The sequence below is a fragment of the Nerophis ophidion genome, linkage group LG03, assembly GCF_033978795.1.
Source record: "Nerophis ophidion isolate RoL-2023_Sa linkage group LG03, RoL_Noph_v1.0, whole genome shotgun sequence".
In the NCBI taxonomy this organism is placed as follows: Eukaryota; Metazoa; Chordata; class Actinopteri; order Syngnathiformes; family Syngnathidae; genus Nerophis; species Nerophis ophidion.
Window position 1 is genome coordinate 33,788,371 of NC_084613.1, and position 21,141 is coordinate 33,809,511.

The 21,141-nt window shown below is 40.0% G+C and overlaps 1 long non-coding RNA gene across 1 annotated transcript; it reads left to right on the forward strand.

Annotated features, from left to right (window-relative positions):
- Window positions 1-478: 478 nt before the first annotated feature.
- On the forward strand, window positions 479-16,603 carry LOC133548747 (uncharacterized). The gene is made up of 2 exons (XR_009805934.1): window positions 479-647; window positions 16,312-16,603. It is a non-coding gene; the product is annotated as an uncharacterized LOC133548747 (long non-coding RNA).
- Window positions 16,604-21,141: the final 4,538 nt, after the last annotated feature.

The following is a 21,141-nucleotide window of genomic DNA, read 5'->3' on the forward strand; positions in this document are numbered from 1 at the left end:
GAAGGTATTGTGCGTGGTTACAGTATCAGTCTGTCACCATCTGCTGCCAGCCATAACAGGAGCAGTTGATTGCTTGCAGCCAATCCAGAGGGGCCCGTAAAGTCAACTGACACAACATTTTTGAACACTTGCATGTGCAACATGGGTTACACTTAAATTGCTATTGTGACATCCAGTGGACACATTTAGAACAGAGGTTTTTTTCATTAAAAAAACTGCAGCTCATTTTTATATTTAGCAAACTGATCTTGCAGGCTGCAACCTTCGTTTGGTCGCATTGCCTCGTGGCTGTCACAGGAACGCCATGCAGACAAGGTGAAAACACGAGGAGAGAAAACACAGAGCCGGTCTCGTTTCAACAAGTCCACCAGAAGAAAACAATTTCAAATAGGACCACCTGCACTTCCGCCCATGTGACCCACATTCGACGGAGTGTGGACCAATGAGAGCGGGCCCTGCAGTGCCGCCGTGTGCGTGCTTGCATACCATTTATCTCTGTTCCAGGATGGGGCGGCTGCTGTGGACTGTCTGCACTTTTACTCTGCCTCCTTTTGAAGGTTTGAAGGCGCAGGAAGTGTCACCTGATCCCCAGAACGGCGAGAACCACGACTGTCGGGGTCACATGACGCTGTTGACCCGAGAACCAAGTACTGACAACCGCTTCCTTTTATGTGTGGCTTTTTGAAATGTCCCTTAGTGAAAAAAAAAACTCAATTGGTGGGACGGAGGAGCAGGAAATTGTGATCCAGTTTTACGAGGGTCCACAAGTCTGAGTTGTGGTTATGTAAAAACATGCGTCCTCTTCCAACTAGCAGCGTAAAAAGTCCACGAAGCGGACAAAAAAATCAGCCATCGTGCGGATGTGGACTCCTTCTCAGCGCATGCAGTTCTACCTGCTTCCCCCGCTGGGCGCTTTGCCTCGCTAACGTAGCAAAGTGGTGACATATGCAAAGAAATATGAACAGCAACTCTCGGTCTCAAACTGGTTACCGTATAGAGACTGGACGTGCTGTCCATTTTTGACTGGCCCACAAAACATTTGAGAGTAATTTTACTATTTGTCAACACACCATCAGTAGGGTGAAACTAACCTGGATCACCACGGTCTAGACCCAGCTCACGTTCCCTACTAGTGGGTGAACAATCCACAATTGGCAAAAGTCGCACCAATTCATAAGACTGGAAACAAACTACAGACCTGTTTCTCTTCTTCCACACTTTTCTAAAATTATGGAAAAACTGTTTAACAACAGATTGGACACATTTGTAAATAAAAAGGAAACACTCAGAGACAAGCAACACGGATACAGAGCCAACATTTCAGCATCAATGGCATTAATGGAAATAATGGAAGATATCACAATAGATGTTAAAAAACGTGCTGCTGCAGTGTTTATGGATCGAACAAAAGCATTTAAAGGTCTACTGAAACCCACTACTACCCACCAGTGTTGGTTTCATTTAAAAATATTTTTTTATGCTCCATGACTAAGGAAGGTTGTCTGAATTATGCCATTTAAGTAAATGCTGTGCTGTTCGACTTCCACGTGAAATTCATGGTGTTTGACCCAAATTACACATGAGGCATTGAACATGCAGTTAAGTTTCCCAGGTATTTAGAATTGTTCGGAAAACACCCTGAGGTTAGATTCCTTATTAAAGGCCTACTGAAACCCACTACTACCGACCACACAGTCTGATAGTTTATATATCAATGATGAAATATTAACATTGCAACACATGCCAATACGGCCTTTTTAGTTTACTAAATTACAATTTTAAATTTCCCGGGAGTTTCGTCTTGAAAACGTCATGTAATGATGACGTGTACGCAAGACGTCACGGGTTTTTAGGAAGTATGAGGCTACGCACACACACAGCTAAATGTTGTCTGCTTTAACGGCATAATTACACAGTATTTTGGACAACTGTGTTGCTGAATCTTTTGCAATTTGTTCAATTAATATTGGAGGAGTCACAGTAGAAAGATGGAGTTGGGAAGCTTTAGCCTTCAGCCTCACAAACACACAGTGATTCCTTGTTTAAAAATCCCGGAGGTGAAAATTTCCTATGGATCAGAGCGCGGTCAAGCCAACATGAATCCAGACCGAATGTCAACTAGCAGGTTTCGGTGAGAAAATTGTGGTTAAAAAGTCAGTTCTTAACGGAGAAAAGCTGAGTTTGGGCCGTCCATGAAGCTGCCGTCGACTTCCCTGAGACACTGCGCGTCAAGACACCCGTGGACGTACACCTGCGACTATTAGGTACTATGTAACTCACTATTAAAACACTATCAACACAATAGAAAGATATTATCCTAGTAAATGTGTTTAAAAACATCGGAATCCGTCCCAATGCAATTGCGTTTTTTTTTAACTCTTTTTTTTCTTTTTCTAGTCCGTCGCTATCCATATCCTCAAACACAAATTTTTCATCCTCGCTCAAATTAATGGGGAAATTGTCGTTTTCTTGGTCCGAATAGCACTTTTGTTGGAGACTCCCATTAAAATCAATGTGAATATGTGAGGAGCCATCAAACATGTGACGTCATCGTCTGCGACTTCCGGTAGAGGCAGGGCTTTTCTCTTAGCACCGACAGTTGGGAACTTTATCGTGGATGTTCTCTACTAAATCCTTTTAGCAAAAATATGGCAATATCGCAAAATGATCAAGTATGACACATAGAATGGCCCTGCTATCCCCGTTTAAATAAGAAAATCTCATTTCAGTAGGCCTTTAACAGTGGTGTGCCGTCAGGGTCAACAACGTTTTCTCTGCTGGACTAACATAACCAGAAACCATGATCATAATTAAAGACAAAAGTATTTTTTTAATTTACTTTCCCTAAAAATCTAAAAGTATTCATATTCTCGTCGTGTCATATTATGCTCCTTCTAGCGTTGTTGTTTTTGGGTTATAGAGTTTGTATCCAATCAGAATTCAGCTAGCGTATGTTGCCATGCCGTACAAAATCTGCCCGAAGCCTTCAGAATCGATAATGCAGGCGTCCGTGCACTGTAAATGAACGGATACAAATGGTTAACAGACAGTTGTGATAGCCAATCAGATCACGAGTTGTTGTCAGTATGGCATTCTAGATGGCCTAAGGCAGACACATATTGTGATGTTTTGAGCTAGGTAACATAACAACTCCATTACTCAGCATGCCAAAGTAGTGAAGAGCATGCGCAGTAGCCTCGTTTAGCCATGCTGGCAGCAGGATGTTTTTGATGAGCACCTTGTGGAGTAAACTTTAAGAACTCAGCCAACACGCCTCGAATGCATCTTTTATGATTAGACATGACAACACATATTTGCAAGGCCATTTTCAAGAAGGATGTTTAAAGAGAAACTACATTTTGTGAGACAATGTCTGCCAACCCTGGAAGCTCGAATGGGTTCTACAAATTGTCAGTTCAGATATTTTTTTATTTTTTATTTTTTCCACGTTTAATATGTGTTTTGCAATTTAAATTTTGACAGTATCACATGAGATATGTTTTAATTGCTGATGTGGGTTTATTGATTCGTAAATGCGCCAGAAAATAACCAGTTTTGTACACTGTTAATGTGTTCAATGCCCAGTACTATTTAAATTTGTTCCTGTATAGTATTTTTCCAGCAATGGTCATGTGGTGACATCAATGATGGTATTTTGAGAGGTAATAATTGAAGTCGGAGATCACTGAAAGCATAGGTGGGAAACCCATGGCCTGCCCCTGTTCACTATCATTTTGACTGTTTTTACACTTTTACTAGATTGTTATGAGATAAATATTATTACTACTACATTATCATATTTTTTTTACTTTTATTGTTGCCTTATTATTATTGCAACTATATATTACTCTACTTTTATCATTACACACAAGACATGTTAAGCTCTGTCGACGTGTGTTCGCCTATCTTCACGTATTGCTTTAAGACAACCCTCTGATGCCATACCTTTCTAATTTGTTGATTAAAACTTTTATGATTGAATGTGTCAAATGCTGTGATAACAATGTAGTAATAGTGTAACAACAGCAATAACAATAGCCTCGACTACTGTAACGTATTATTTTCGGGTCTCCCCATGTCTAGCATTAAAAGATTACAGTTGGTACAAAATGCGGCTGCTAGACTTTTGACAAGAACAAGAAAGTTTGATCACATTACGCCTGTACTGGCTCACCTGCACTGGCTTCCTGTGCACTTAAGATGTGACTTTAAGGTTTTACTACTTACGTATAAAATACTACACGGTCTAGCTCCATCCTATCTTGCCGATTGTATTGTACCATATGTCCCGGCAAGAAATCTGCGTTCAAAGGACTCCGGCTTATTAGTGATTCCCAAAGCCCAAAAAAAGTCTGCGGGCTATAGAGCGTTTTCCGTTCAGGCTCCAGTACTCTGGAATGCCCTCCCGGTAACAGTTCGAGATGCCACCTCAGTAGAAGCATTTAAGTCTCACCTTAAAACTCATTTGTATACTCTGGCCTTTAAATAGACTCCCTTTTTAGACCAGTTGATCTGCCGTTTCTTTTCTTTTTCTTCTATGTCCCACTCTCCCTTGTGGAGGGGGTCCGGTCCAATCCGGTGGCCATGTACTGCTTGCCTGTGTATCGGCTGGGGACATCTCTGCGCTGCTGATCCGCCTCCGCTTGGGATGGTTTCCTGCTGGCTCCGCTGTGAACGGGACTCTCGCTGCTGTGTTGGATCCGCTTTGGACTGGACTCTCGCGACTGTGTTGGATCCATTATGGATTGAACTTTCACAGTATCATGTTGGACCCGCTCGACAGCCATTGCTTTCCTCCTCTCCAAGGTTCTCATAGTCATCATTTTCACCGACGTCCCACTGGGTGTGTGTTTTCCTTGCCCTTATGTGGGCCTACCGAGGATGTCGTAGTGGTTTGTGCAGCCCTTTGAGACACTAGTGATTTAGGGCTATATAAGTAAACATTGATTGATTGATCTATTAAAAATGTAATAATGGGATAGCAATAGTGAAATGAAATAATGTTAATTGTGTAATGATAATTTTTTTGTCATATTATAGTAGTAGTAATAATAATAATAATAATGCAACATTGATAATGTAACACTAAAATGTAATGATAATGTTGCAGTAATAATATCAGTGTAATAATATTTATCTGATAACAATGTAGTAAGAGTGTAACAACAGTAATACTAATAGCTATATATTTTTTTAATAACAATTGAGTAATAGTGTAACAATAATGTAATGTAATAGTGATAATAATATGATAACAATAACAGTTTAATACTATTTGTGTAATAATAAAAAATATGTATAAAATTGATAGTACAATAACGTACTATCTGTCTATCTATGTCATAACAGGATGACAATAGTGTAATGTAACAGTTATAATAATATAATAAAAATAACAATTTAATATTAATTGTGTAGTGATAAAATTATATAGTATTAATATAGTAGTAATACAATTATATAGTATTAATATAGTAGTAATGATAGTAATGCAACATTAATAATTTAACACTAAACACTTAATAATGAAGTAGTACTAATAATATTAGTGTAAATATATTCATGTGATAACAATGTAGTAATAGTATACCAGTAATAATAATAATAGCATAATATTAATTTTTTAACAAAAATGTTGTAACATGACAACTATCGTGTAAAGTGATAGATAGGCGCCAGCGACCCTTGCGACCCCGAACGGGAATAAGCGGCAGAAAATGGATGGATGGAATTTAATATTAATTGTGTAATGATAAAAACTATGTAATATTAATAATAATTACGCAATATTAATAATGTAACACTAAACATTTAATAATGATGTAGTACTAATAATATTAGTGTAATTATATTCATGTGATAACATTGTAATAATAGTATCACAGTAATAATAATAATAGCGTAATATCAATTTTTTTAACATATATGTTGTAATATGATAACAATCGTGTAATGTGATAGTGTTAATATGTGATAACAATAACAATGTAATATTAATTGTGTAATGATACAAAATATGTAATATTAATATAGTAGTAATAATAATAATGCAACATTAATAATGTAATACCAACATTTATTAATGATATAGTAGTGATAATATTAATGTAATATTTTTTTTATTTAGGGACGGCGTGGCACAGTGGGAGAGTGGCCGTGCGCAACCCGAGGGTCCCTGGTTCAATCTCCACCTAGTACCAACCTTGTCACGTCCGTTGTGTCCTGAGCAAGACACTTCACCCTTGCTCCTGATGGTTAGCGCCTAGCATGGCAGCTCCCTCCATCAGTGTGTGAATGTGTGTGTGAATGGGTAAATGTGGAAGTAATGTCAAAGCGCTTTGAGTACCTTGAAGGTAGAAAATCGTTATACAAGTACAACCCATTTATCAATTATTTATCTGATAACAATGTAGTAATAAATTAACAACAAAAATAATAATTGAGTAATATTGATTATCTATCAACAGTGTAGTAATAAGATAACTATAGTCTAATGTAATAGCGATAATAATGTAAATTCCATTCTGTGCTTTTTTTATGTTGTGATTATGTACTGGTTGCTGCGCATCTTCATGTTACGCCATTCTCTGTGTGTTTGATGCCAGCAGTTAGCATTTGGAGTAGCTGTAATGTCATGAATAAAAAAGCTCCATACCATACTTTAGTTTTTGCAAGTCTCGTTTTAAAGCAACAAACTCAACAGCATATAACACTTCGTCTGTCATGTTGAATAGGGGGAGACAGCAAAAAGACAATAACTTCATTCCGAGACTATTGAATTTTATTCCCTGCCCTGCTCCACCACCAAAGTATAGGTAACTTTAAAAACATGCGCAAAAATGAGCAAAATACGTCAACATGACATGTTATTATGTATGTGTTTGATACTACATTACATATATACTTACAGTGTGTACATAAAACCTGAATGGAAGTGTTTCAGATAGTTTTTTTCCCCATAGACTCCATTGCAAGTAGATTTTTGCTCGCATTTATTTACTAGTTAGAATGCATAACCCCCAAATACATGTGTTGTTGTTTTACTTTGGGTTGGTGAATGACGGGCAAAATAAGGACTACTTTAGCAAATATTATATATTTTACAAAATGTGAAAATCAGAATACACATTTACAATCAAGATTCACAATAACTAAAATCATTAAACCTCCAGCAGTACCTCAACTTATGTGCTTCATTTATCTCCATTAGCTGGTTTTGTGAACCAATGTCTCCCATTGAAACAAATTAAAATCATATTTTGTGCTTGGCTGCCCCAAACCAGCACAATTTTCACTTGTAACATGCCTTTTTAAAAGAAAAATACACTTTAGATAATAAATATTTTATAAAAACAATACACTCATGCATACAACGAATATGATAATAAAGTACAGCATTGACTTTTTGTCAAACACACCATCAGCAGCTTTTCCATATTTTCAGGGATAAATATTCAGCAATTAGATATTATTTCGACATTGTTGACTAGCGTAAGACTCATTCGGTTTAAATAAAGCGCAGACTAGCAGTGATATGCTCAAATTGCCTCCCCAAGTTGGCGAGACGCTCGGTCATGTTTTTTATGGTTCACTTTAAAAGTTATTTTGATAACTTGATTTTTCTATCTTCGGAACAAGAACACTCTCTGACATTTGAAAGGAAATGAAACATAATCCATGAAGTATTCAACAAAGCATTGATAGGAATCAATGATTCATCACTTTTACTGTTGTTACACTATTACTACCGTGATTTCCGGACTATAAGCCCTTACTTTTTTCCCTCGTTCTGGTAACCAGGGGCGCGCACTACCGAGGATGCGCGAGACCGAGGCAGACATCTGGCGCCAGGTAACGAGAGCAAAACAAAGAGTAGGAGAGCGTCAGCGACAGTTTGCGCGAAGGAAGTGTTAATGCAAACACCCTCAATATGGAAAACAAACGGAGAAGTGCATATGATGCTGCTTTTAAGTTAAAGGCAATCGATCTGGCTGTCAAAGAAGGAAATAGAGCTCGATTCATTGACATCAATGAATCAATGGTGAGACGTTGGAGACGGCAGCATGAAGACTGCACTTTTACTGCCATGTTACAGGCGAGCACTTTGTATTACTTTGCACCGTTCTATTATTTGTACTCTGCACGAACGCTGCTCGCCATGTCAATGATGTGAAAGTTTGATTGAATGATTGAATGATTTATTGTTAGTAAATGAGACGCTTTGCAGTCCCAAACAGTCATCTCTGTCCCGACAATCCCCTCCGTGGTAGCAGGAACCCCTATATACTACGGTAAATACACATCAAAACGCCTGCGGCTTATAGTCGAGTGCGGCTTATATATGGAGCAATCTGTATTTTCCCCTGAATTTAGCTAGTGCGGTTTATAGTTAGGTGCGCCTTATAATCCTCTCTTTATGGCTATCTTGGCACAAACATAACATTTTCAACTTCTTTACTGTTCACTGGACTAGTGGTTCTTGACATGACACAGCAGTACCAGTTATGAGCCTCCCCTGCAGGTTGGTGTCAGTAAAAATAGTAATAAAAGTTACTCCTTTTTTTTCACCAATGTTTAAAAACATCCAGCATTGCCAACTTAGCGAGTATCCGGAACACTCATGGGCAGCTTTGTGGTCGCTGTTGTGTGGTTTGTTGACATTCTGCTCCTTCTGGACCTCACTTGGATTTGACCAAGACTTGACTGACTTTTAGGGGAGCCAATCGCTTCCCTTGGTGAGGAATCGGCAGCCCTGCAAGCGCTATTGGTTTTTGTCTGTTCCAAACACGAAATGAAACAGTCACTGCGTGTCCATGCACTAAATGAATGCGATTTCTCAACTAGACTAATCAGGAACTTCGACTGACTTAGCAAATGGAAATGTAGTGACTGTTTCACACAAAGAATAACAAATTATGACCAATAACAAAAAGCTGATGTGTGGGCTTTTTAAAAAAAAAAATTATACTTCTAGCAAAGAGTATTTTCATTTGTAACCCTAACCCTAACCCATTGTAACCCTAACCATAACCCCAACCCTAACCCAATGAAACCCTAACCCAATCCTAACCATAACCCTAACCCAGGGGTTATGGTTATGGTTAGCGCCGCCCTAGTGGCTCTCAGGAGCTTTTTAAAAAATATATGAAAAATTTAAATGATAAGGGGATAAAAACATATTTTTTGTTTTAATTTGGTTTCTATAGGAGGACAAACATGACACAAACGTCCCTAATTGCTATAAAGCACACTGTTTATATTAAACATGCTTCACTGATTCGAATATTTGGCGAGCGCCATTCTCTCCTAATAATTTTGGCGGTCCTTGAACTCACCCTAGTTTGTTTACATGCATAACTTTCTCCAACTTTCTAAGACGTGATTTATGCCACTTCTTTTTCTGTCTCATTTTGTCCACAAAACTTATAATGGCACAAAGGTGAGTTTTGTTGATGTTATTGACTTATGTGGAGTGTGCTAATCAGACATATTTGGTCACTGCATGACTGCTAGCTACCATTTAGGCTAGTTGTATGTACATATTGCATTACTATGCCTCATTTGTAGCTGTATTTGAATGAATGAATGAATTATATTTATATAGCGCTTTTCTCAAGTGACTCAAAGAGCTTTACATAGTGAAACCCAATATCTAAGTTACTTTTAAACCATTGTGGGTGGCACTGGGAGCAGGTGGGTAAAGTGTCTTGACCAAGGACACAACGGCAGTGCCTAGGCTGGCGGAAGCGTGAATCGAACCTGCAACCCTCAAGTTGCTGGCACGGCCACTCTACCAACTGAGCTATGCCGCCCCAAGCTCATTCAGTTTCCTTTAAGTCCTCATAATTTAATTTGTATCTCATGACACACTATCTGTATGTGATATGACTTTTCATTTTTTGCGGCTCCAGACAGATTTGTTTTCGTATTTTTGGTTCAATATGGCTCTTTCAACATTTTGGGTTGCCGACCCCTGCCCTAACCCAATGTAAGGCTAACCTAATCCTAACACCGATCCTAACCCATTGAAACCCTAGCCCAAACCCCAACCCTAACCTCTAACGTTAACCCCAACCCTAACCCACTGTAACCCTAACCCAATCCTAACCCCACCCCTAACACCAAACAAAACCTAACCCCCTAACCCTAATGTATCATTTACATCTTTAATTTTTTGCCGATGCGACCCATGGTGGAAGAAGTTAGGAGTTCTTTGTCGTGTTGATTTGTAGTCCGAAACGTTGCCGTGAATCTGAGTAACAGTTGCTGTTTGTCCCGGGGGGTGGGGTTGGGGGGTATGTCAACTCGAAAACTAAAGGGAGATTTTTTTCCCCGTCTTTCGACGAAGCGCTTAGTCTGTTGACGAATCAAAGGCAGCGGCCTCTTTGACTTGCTCTGTCTGGACGTTACATCGCTTCCCGTCTGGAGGAAATTAAGAAGTAAAAAAAAAAGTGTCACTCACTCGTCATCGGTGGCGTCGACTTTTGTGGGCCTCTGACAAAGCACAGACGACGTCTTCTTTTGACAGCTCGGCATCTAGCTGACAGGAAGGAAAGGTGTCGAACACAGAAGTGTCTCCAAAATTATTGCTTTTTGGTGTGGCACACATTTCCTAACACACTTAAGAAAGGTTTTAGGTTGGCTACAGCTTGTCACTGGAGTAGGTGATTTCTACCAATGCACAAGTTAATCCATTGTGTTCATCTTGGAGTTTGTTTTATGTACTAGTAGAGTGGAAAAACAGGTTGCCCCAAAACTGAAGCTATTATCATATAAATCTAATTCATGACACCAAACGACTTACAGAGTTTGAGAATAAATAGATATGGTCAAAATAGTATCAATCTCAGGGATATTCCCGAGCCATTTTGAGAGTTTAAACCAAGTGGTCCGTGAAGTAGAGGAGGAACCTCAGATCCCTTCTCCATCAACAACAGTGCTAATCAAGCAGACTTTTTGAGAGCCAACAACAATTACTTTGGGGAAAATACTGAACAAGAACCTTAAATTTTGGAGCCGGAACACAAAGAGGATGAGTGATACCTTTTAGATGTCAAGTTGTACAGTAAGAACACTTACTGTACAATTTCCACTCTCGCTGGGATGCCCACTGACAGGACAGTCACATAATCCCGTTTAGATGAAGATTCAATCACAATCAAAGGGTTTGAAATGATTTACCAAACTAGCGTCTTTTAGTGTCTTTTTTTGCCAACGAGGGGAATTTGAAAGTGTACCAGCCTGTTGGTCCACTGCACATAATAATAATAATAATAATAACTTAAATTTATATCGGGCTTTTCTAAACACTCAAAGTGCTCACAGAGAAGTGGGACTCAACATTCATTCACACCTGGTGGTGGTAAGCTACATCAGTAGCCACAGCTGCCCAGGGGTAGACTGATGGAAGCGTGGCTGCCAGTTTGCGCCTACGGCCCCTCCGACCACCACCTATCATTAATTCATCATTCATTCACCAGTGTGAGCGGCACCGGGGGCAAAGGGTGAAGTGTCCTGCCCAAAGACACAACGGCAGCGATTTTTTGGATGTCAATAGGTGGGAAGCGAACCTGCAACCCTCAGGTTTCTGGCCGGCCGCTCTACCCACTACGCCATGCCGCCCCTAATTTAAATGTCGACTAGCAGGTGAGAGATGCAAGAATTATAATATAGTATTTACTTTTAGCAAAGTTTAAAACCAAGCAGAAGCGATCGTCGACTCTGTGTGTCAACTTTAGCAGCGTAAGCTAGCAGTAGCTCACCGCTATCAAAGCACCGCTAAAATAGTCTGTCTGCATAAGCGTTTTTAATAAGGATATTACTCATATTTGGTTAATTTTCAGGTCACGACATGTGAATGAAGTATTGTTGGGGCTTTGTGGATGTTTTTTAGAGGATTTTATGGGCAAAATAGAGGACCCTTGATCTTTTAACTCAGTTGTTAGCTATTTATTTGGAATGCATAAAAAAGCCAAGTATATATGTTATTGTCTTACATAAGGAGTGTGAATGATAAACAGCACACCTCTTCATATTTGCCAACCTTGAGACCTCCGAATTCCGGAAATGGGGGCAGCAGGGGGTGGGGGAGTTGAACTTGGCGGGGTTGGGGGGCAGCAGGGGTGTATATTGTAGCTTTATGGGTATTTGTTCTGTTGTGTTTATGTTGTGTTACAGTGCGGATGTTCTCCCGAAATGTGTTTGTCATTCTTGTTTGGTGTGGGTTCACAGTGTGGCGCATATTTGTAACAGTGTTAGAGTTGTTTATACTGCCACCCTCAGTGGGACCTGTATGGCTGTTGATCAAGTATGCTGGCATTCATTTAAGAGTGTCTGTAAAAGCCGCATATTTTATGTGACTGGGCCGACACGCTGTTTATATGGAGGAAAAGCGGACGTGATGACAGGCTGTAGAGGAGGCTGAAGGCAGTGCCTTTAAGGCACGCCCCCAATATAGTTGTCGGGGTGAAAACCAGGAGAAATTCGGGAGAATGGTTGCCCCGGGAGATTTTCAGGAGGGGCACTGAAATACCGGAGTTTCCTGGAAAAATCGTGAGGCTTGGCAATTATGCACCTCTTTCCAATGTTTGCGTATTTCCAGTATGACTGACCTAATAATATGGTGAAAGTGCAGAAGTGTTACTACAGTGACGTAGAATCTATGGAAATTACCGAAAATATTCGGAGCGCAATATTCAAAATGGCTGACTGAATTTGTGGCATTTTGTGATGTTTAGACGGTATTTTCACATACTTTGCGGAATATAAATACAACTGGATATGGTTTAATGGATACAATGAAACACTATTAAGTAAATAAAGTCAACTTGTGTGTCCACTCTACTGCTACTGGAATAGAGTGCTGCAGATCTTCATTACACGCACGCATTTGCCACAGATATATTTTGAAAAAAAAGGCCCGACAGGTTTCCCTCGCCAGAACCCTGGAGGAGAAAGTCTGACAAGAGGTCCCGCTGGTGGTTCTCGCTTTGCAGACTCGGCGCCGTCACGCAGGCACAGCTTGTGATGTGTGCGAGGCGAGGGGGGTAATTTCAAAACGAATTAAGAGCGTTTACATGGATGCAATATTGTAGACAGCAACTCCTCCCGCCCCCTTCTTCTTTTTCTTCTTCCACCTCCCCTCAGTTCCTCTTTATTTGTTGTAATTCCAGCGACGGGCCGGGTCTTGCCTGGTTGTGCTTTCAAAGGGTAATTGACACCTTAGCTGTAATTTCATGGTTTCACTCCACCTGCCTTTGATGTCTGAATCTAGCCTTTACGTGTGTTTGCGTGCGTGCGTGCGTGCGTGCGTGTGTGTGCGTGCGTGCGTGCGTGCGTGCGTGCGTGTGTGTGTGTGTGTGCTGCTCTAACGTCAGTCACTTGCAGCCCGCCGGAGCGTTTTCTCGACAAGACCGTACTCCTGCAAGGCCAACCAATTCCTTAAAGGAGATGTTGGGGAGTTTTTCTTTTGGTCTGACTTGAGAAAAAACCTGACCGATAAACATTTCATCAAAATCTCTCATATCATTGTTACCATAAATACTCTAATGAATGCCTGATTGTAGCTGAGATAGGCTCCAGCACCACCCGAGACCTCTAAAGAGATAAGCGGTAGAAAATGGATGGATGGATGCCTTTATTCAATTGACCACCTCCACAAGATGGCAGAAACTGCATTTGAACTCGGAGTGTCAAATGATTAAAACCATTAATCGTGATTAACTGCATTATGTAGATAGTTAACTCAAAATTAATCGCGTTTAGGCGCAGATAGCATCACCATTAATAAATTCACCCTAAATCAGAGGTCATTTTTGACCTACGGGACCAACATTTCCAATATTAACATTAAATTAGTCATCGTAATCTAGATTTTACTCATATTCAAGAATCATATCTAACCAACTTAGAGTTTACACCCTTCTCAAATGATATGAAACCATGTGTTGATCATAATGGTGATTATTTAACACATAAACCTTAGACTTCGGTCAGGCCGATTAGAAAAGTAGTAACCAAATATACCGTATATGAAGGGACTCATAAATAAATAGAATTCGCAATGTAGAATGCTAGAATGTCCAAGGTGAGCGGAGTGTGTGGATTTTGGAACGGTTCGAAGCGGTTGAAAAATTTGGAATACGTAGCGTTTTGTACAATGCACCCATTTATTTTCAATGGGGGAAAATTATTGGTAATTCCAGATAATCAGATGATTGGGAAACATCCTTGCTTGAATGTCCAGGGTGAGTGGAGTGTGTTGATGTTGGAAAGGTTCAAATTAGATGAGTGTGGGGAGAAATTTCGGAAAAACATGGAATTATGGGAAAGGGAAAACATGTTTTGTGTTTGCTATATCGGAAGAGTGGATGGTTGAAAGGTGGGAACGGGGTTTAAAAATGGCGCAAAATTTTGATAATTTAGGGCATTGTAGAAGTGAAGTGAATTATATTTATATAGCACTTTTCTCAAGTGACTCAAAGCGCTTAACATTGTGAAACCCAATATATAAGTTACATTTTTTTTTTTTTTTAAACCAGTGTGGGTGGCATTGGGAGCAGGTGGGTAAAGTGTCTTGCCCAAGGACACAACGGCAGTGACTAGGATGGCGGAAGCTGGAATCAAACCTGCAATCCTGAAGTTGCTGGCACAGCCGCTCTACCAACTGAGCTATACCGAACAATGGATACGTCCATTCATTTGAATTGGAATTTCCTGGAAATTTGGGTATTTCGGTAAAACCGGGAATCTTTGAAAACATTGATACTGGCACTATTGTATTAGATGATATGAATGGTTTGGTGTTTAAATTTTTGGAATCAGTTGAAAATGTTCATGTAGTAACAGTTTGAAGTGAGAATAGGTATTTCGGAATTCCAGGAATTTTGTATTTGTTGTCCCAACTAAGAGGAATGTTTTGAAGATGGAATAGTCAAAAACGGTTGAAAAATATGGACTGTGAAAACTTTCCAAGAGAAGGTGAAAACAGGGCTTTCCAAAACCGGATTTTGATTTTAGGAGTTTGATTGTCCAAGGAGAGTGGAGTGTGTGGATGGTGGAATGATTTGATTTGGGTGAGAATTGTAGGAGTTGTGCATGTTTGAAAATTGGCCTATTCATTTTCAATGGACAAAATAGCCGGGAAAACCGGGACTTATGGGTAGTTTTTATTTAATTTTTATTTTAGTGGGTCGTTCAAGATTCCCGGTCGAGCTGAACGTTTTGATACTCAACAGTTCCGATTGGATGAAAACTGTGGGCTGTGGAGGGCACCAAAGTTTTGTGAACAGAATAATAATGTTGTGTCACACACACACTCCGTGCTTCCCTCTGCTGCGGGAGCACGCAGAAGCTCCACTGGGAACACTCCCGTCCAAAGGCAAAACCCAGTAACTCAATGTTGGTCAAAACTGAGCTGATAATAATTTTGGAGTTCCTAGGTGATATGCTTTACATTAGTGTATGCGATATTGTAATTTGTTCCGTAAGTAAGCTGTTACGCGCATGGCAGGACCTAGCAACTACCACATAACCGCGTACATACAACAGAAAAACCTAGTATCTCAAGGGACCGATCGGCGCTTCTTTATCAGTCGCCTTATTGTCTTTAATGAGACATTTGCACGAATGGGGGCCAACGGTCAACCTGATTATGTGATATTATGGCACGAGGGGATATTTGGAAGATTGGCCCAGGACGTGGCAAGCACCTTCATTAAATGTATTGTTCTTGATTCTTCCCCTTGCAGACTCTTTTGGGCAGATACTGTAACTGTGGAGGTCAAAATAAAAACTGGACGCTGTACACGGCTCTTGCCCAGTGTGCAAACGCAGAATGGGGCCCACACGAGATTGTGATACAATATCTGGAGAAAGGGCACACGTTCATGAGAGCGGATTCAATCCATGGCTCAATCGGCAAGAAAATGAAAGCTCAGGAAAACATCTATACGTTTGATGACTTTGTAAATCTTTGTAAGACAGCATCAAGATAGATTGGTTTTCCTTTGTTTTCTCAAAATCAGCTAGAAGTGAGTTACTATGTTTTGCCTTTGGACGGGAGAACACCAGACACGCCCCCGCGCTCATCGAGCGGACCGCGCTTGCTCTCCGCCGCAGTCCACGTCTGACACAACAGGCATTGATGAAGGACGGCAGTATAAAGATGGCCGACGCTGACTCATCAACGTCGGAACGTAATCTACTACCCGTAAACTGCACGTCTCTGACAAACCTCCTGATCTCGCTCGTTGCCTGTTTCCTTGTTGCCTTTTGTTCCCCTGATCCCTGTTTCTCCCGCTCTTCCCACAGCGCTCGTGTCACCACTGCTGTTTCCCTCCTCGACCCATTTTGCCTTCCTGGATCCTTGACCTAGCTTTGGACTTTCGGACCCTTTCTCCTGCCTTTGACCCCCGCTTGGACCTTGGACTTTCCCTGGCTTGTTCCCACTCGGATTTGGATGCTGAAACATCCAACACGCATCTCAACAAACCTTACGGTATTCACATATGGTAATTCCACACATAGTCATTCATGCAGACACATAGTAGCATACACACTCCACGTATTCATCAAGTATTCAATAAATCTATTGAACTTGACATCCCGTTGCCTTGCCGTCTCCTTCCCCAGTAGAAACATAACAAATAATGATTAGCGGATTTTTTTGGTGTAGAATCAATTACTTTAGCTCCAGACTTCTTCTGTCTGTTTCATATTGTCATGACTGCCACAAGTGGTGGAAAAATGTATTACAACTGAGCACCGCTGCTGTCCATACGGACCACAGCTGAGAACCAAATATTATTTGGTGGCCTCTAGCAGATAATTTTCAAGTTTATACCACCATGACTAAACAATTATTGTGCTTTAAAAAATGTTTTTATAAACTGGCCAGCTTAACACAAAAAAGGACATTAACACGCTTTTAATGCCAGTAAAAAATACCTGCAGAACTTTGGTATTTTTTTGGTATTTTGTGGGAATACAGAATTTGTGTTCCTGCTGTAGGAGCACTCGCATTCAGAGGAGGAGCTACACCATGTTTGGATAAAAGCTTCTCGCATTAATACCACAACATGTGGATTGTTACGATCATGCACTTGGTCATGTAATCTGTGATAGTTCTACCCGAATAAATGCTTCTGATATTCTGTACATTTAATGTTGTTAATCATATTCATATCTCTGCATACCAATGTCCTAACCTTCTCTATTTATTAATAAAGTGCAATATCTAGCCCGCAAAACACTCTGTAATTGCGGACGATCAATCCAAACTGGTTAGGAAATAACTTGCGCTTTATTATTTAGGTAGAAATATCACAGATTACATTACAAAACATATTTGATGAAACATGTTCATAAAGAAAAACATTTTTATTTTGTTATTTTTGTAATACCGGATGTAAAGCGCAGCGCTTTTTTTTTTTTTTTAAGTCAGAAGTGTGTGATTGGTTTGAGAAGGTATCTTGACATGGTTTAAACACATTTGATATAAAAAGTGACTCTAGACTAAATTCCTGTCTACCGTCTTTCATTTCTGATGCGCTTTTATTCCATTTTGCAAAAGCAATCACAGCAACAATCTACATTTCATGTTATCAGTGCAACTTTTCTTGTCGAGAGAACAACTTGCCATGGCTTTGAACCCAGTATTTCCCTAAAGTACTCTTTCCTTTGTCCATTTCCGCTCGCTATTTTCCCGCTTGTGGCTCATCAGTAACTATTGAACGCAAACTATTCCCCCATTCTTATCGCGTTAACTTTGACAGCCCTAATTTGGACTAAGTAGGATTTGGGTTTAGTCAAAGTCGTTGTCAAAAGTTCGTCCGGGTTTTTGCATACTGTCTTGGTTAGCGTAAACAAACTAATCCGTATACCTTGCGGAAGAACATGGATTCAAGTCTCAAAACATTAAAAACAAATGCCTCGAGTTCAGCCAACTTAGGCTGCAACAATCACAAAAACAGCCCGCCAAATCCTGGAGGGCCTGAAACTTAGACGTAGAGTAGCTAAAAGGTGACACACCCACAGCCTGTGGTTTGAAGAAGTCCTCTTGGTGTCAGCGTTAGCGAGCGGGTGGCGTGCTGCTGTTGAAAGGAGAGTGACAGGAAAATGACATTGGTGCAACCATGAATCATCGCAAACAAGACTTCAAAAAAACAACCCTTGCTGTAATTACCTGTGGGACGCGCTTTATTAGAGGTACTTTATTACCTACCGTGTCAGGCGCACACCACTTTGAGAGTCAACTACGGTTTCAAAGAAATGAGCTAACTCCCAAGTTTTAAAATCAGCTGAAGCATCCAGAGGAGCCCGGACCGCCTCGGCCAATCAGAGAGAAGGAGCTCGTTATTTTGGGGGGCTGGGGGGGGGGTATGGCTAAATGAGTGAGCACACATTGGTCATCTGGAGTTCAGGCCCGCCCCTCACCCCCGCTGTGAGCCCCGATCCTGGCCCGCTCCAGCGCCCTCGCTGCTGCCCGGCCTCTGGCTGGCAGAGCGGGCGCCCAGCCAGCTTTCTGTCCCGATGGCCGGACCAGGAAAGGCCAGCAGGGTGACGTGCGGACCCCAGACCCACTCAGGCCCCCTTCCTTGGCTCGAGCCCCTCGCCGGCCTGCCTCGAAGCTGACAGAGCGGCGCGGTTGGCCTTAGATTGCACCTGCACTGTGCAACGGGGAGTAGGGGGGGGATTTCCAACTCTTTCCCTTCTGGCTTCTTGTTAACTTTTGGTCGCAAAGGATCAGTGGACAAGCAAAGGACGTTCCTTACAAAGTCTTAACTTATCTACTTAGTACATTATTATTATTAATACATTCTGAATGAGCACTTTTCTTATTAAATTTTTAGCATTTTTACATTACAATTTATCATCTTTACATTAATACATATTCAAGATTATATCATTATTTTACAATATCATTACTACTGGGCTTCACGGTGGAGGAGGGGTTAGTGAGTCTGCCTCACAATACGAAGTTCCTGCAGTCCTGGGTTCAAATCCAGGCTTGGGATCTTTCTGTGTGGAGTTTGCATGTTCTCCCCGTGACTGCGTGGGTTCCCTCCGGGTACTCCGGCTTCCTCCCACTTCCAAAGACATGCACCTGGGGATAGGTTGATTGGCAGCACTAAATGGTCCCTGGTGTGTGAATGTGAGTGTGAATGTTGTCTGTTTATCTGTGTTGGCCCTGCGATGAGGTGGCGACTTGTCCAGGGTGTACCCCGCCTTCCGCCCGATTGTAGCTGAGATAGGCGCCAGCGCCCCCCCGCGACCCCAAAGGGGAATAAGCGGTAGAAAATGGATGGATTATTACTACTACATTATTTCTACATTGTTTATATTACATTATTAATGGTACTAGTGACTTGTTTTAATTAATATTGAATTATTATTTTACGACTACTACAATATTATGACATTGTTATTATTATATTATTCATATTGATATTGGCCCTATTACAATTAATATTGAATTATTTTTACTTTGTCATTATTCCACATTATCATTAGTGCTAGTAAAACATTATCACACTATTACTACATGCATGACCTTTTTATTATTATTATTGTTATTACACTACTATTATTACATTATTTTACGACTACTACTATTTCATTATTATGTTGTTAGTCATAGGAAATTATCAATAAAGCATTGTTATTTTTATCATATTATTATTATTTTGCATACTGTTTATTACACTATAATTCCGGTATATTATTACTTATATATTATTATTACAATAATTACATTATTATTTAAATAATATCATTACTGATCCCACATTATCAATACACTATTATTACACTATTACTACATATAACTGCATATTATTATTATTACATTATTTTTATTACATTATTAAAATTACACAAAAATAATTACTGCTACTTCAATTAAAACTGTTATTACAACTTACTACATATGATTACATTATTGTTATTATATTATTTTTATTCTAACAATATTAATATGTTATCATTATTATTACGACAGTGTTATTACATTTATAATATTCCGATAATGTTGCCTTTTTGTAATTACTACTACATACATTTAAAATAATAAATAATTTAATTAAATTCCTAACCCTACATTATCATTATTACATTACACTATTAATACACTGTTACTACATTGTTGTTACATAATTATTACAATTACATTATTATAATTATTTCTATTTTTATAACTATTATTGCATTATTAGTATTAAAGGGGAACATTATCACAATTTCAGAAGGGTTAAAACCAATAAAAATCAGTTCCCAGAGGCTTATTTTATTTTCCGAAATTTTTTTCAAAATTTTACATCTCCCGGAATACCCCTAAAAAAAGCTTTAAAGTGCTTGATTTTCGCTATTTGCGATGCCACTGTCCATTTCCCTGTGACGTCACATAGCGATTCCAATACAAACAATGGCAAATTGCACAGCAAAATATAGCGACATTAGCTCGGATTCAGATTCGGATTTCGGCGGTTTAAGCGATTCAACAGATTAAGCATGTATTGAAACCGATGGTTGGTGTATGGAGGCGGATAGCAAAACCGAAATTGAAGAAGAAACTGAAGCTATTGAGCGAATAGCTATTGACGCTATTCGGCCACGCTAACGCTATTCTGCGTTAGCATCACCGGTAAAATGTGCCGACCAACCGCTCAGGACTTTCGCATTGACACTGGATCAATAAGTCAATACCAACAAAACTCACCTTTGTGATTTCGTTGACTTTATCCTTGGGAATGCATCTGCTTTGATCAGTGTCGCAGGATATCCAGACATTCTTGTCATCTCTGTGCCATCTCTGTCGTAGCATCGCAGGTAAAAACCAAACGAGGGACTTTCGCATCTCTTGACACTGGAGCAACTTAAATCCGTCGATTGGTAAGTGTTTTTTGGCATTAAATGTGGATGGAGGGAAAGGCTGGATGTAAATATAGCTACAAATGAGGCATTATGCACACAGCTAGCCTAAATAGCATGTTAGCATCGATTAGCATGCCGTGCTAAACGATGCACATTCTATGTAAATAGACTTGAATCCGTCCATGATCGTGTTGTTACACCCTCCGACAACACACCGACGAGGCATGATGTCTCCAAGGTACGGAAAACAGTCGAAAAAACGGAAAATAA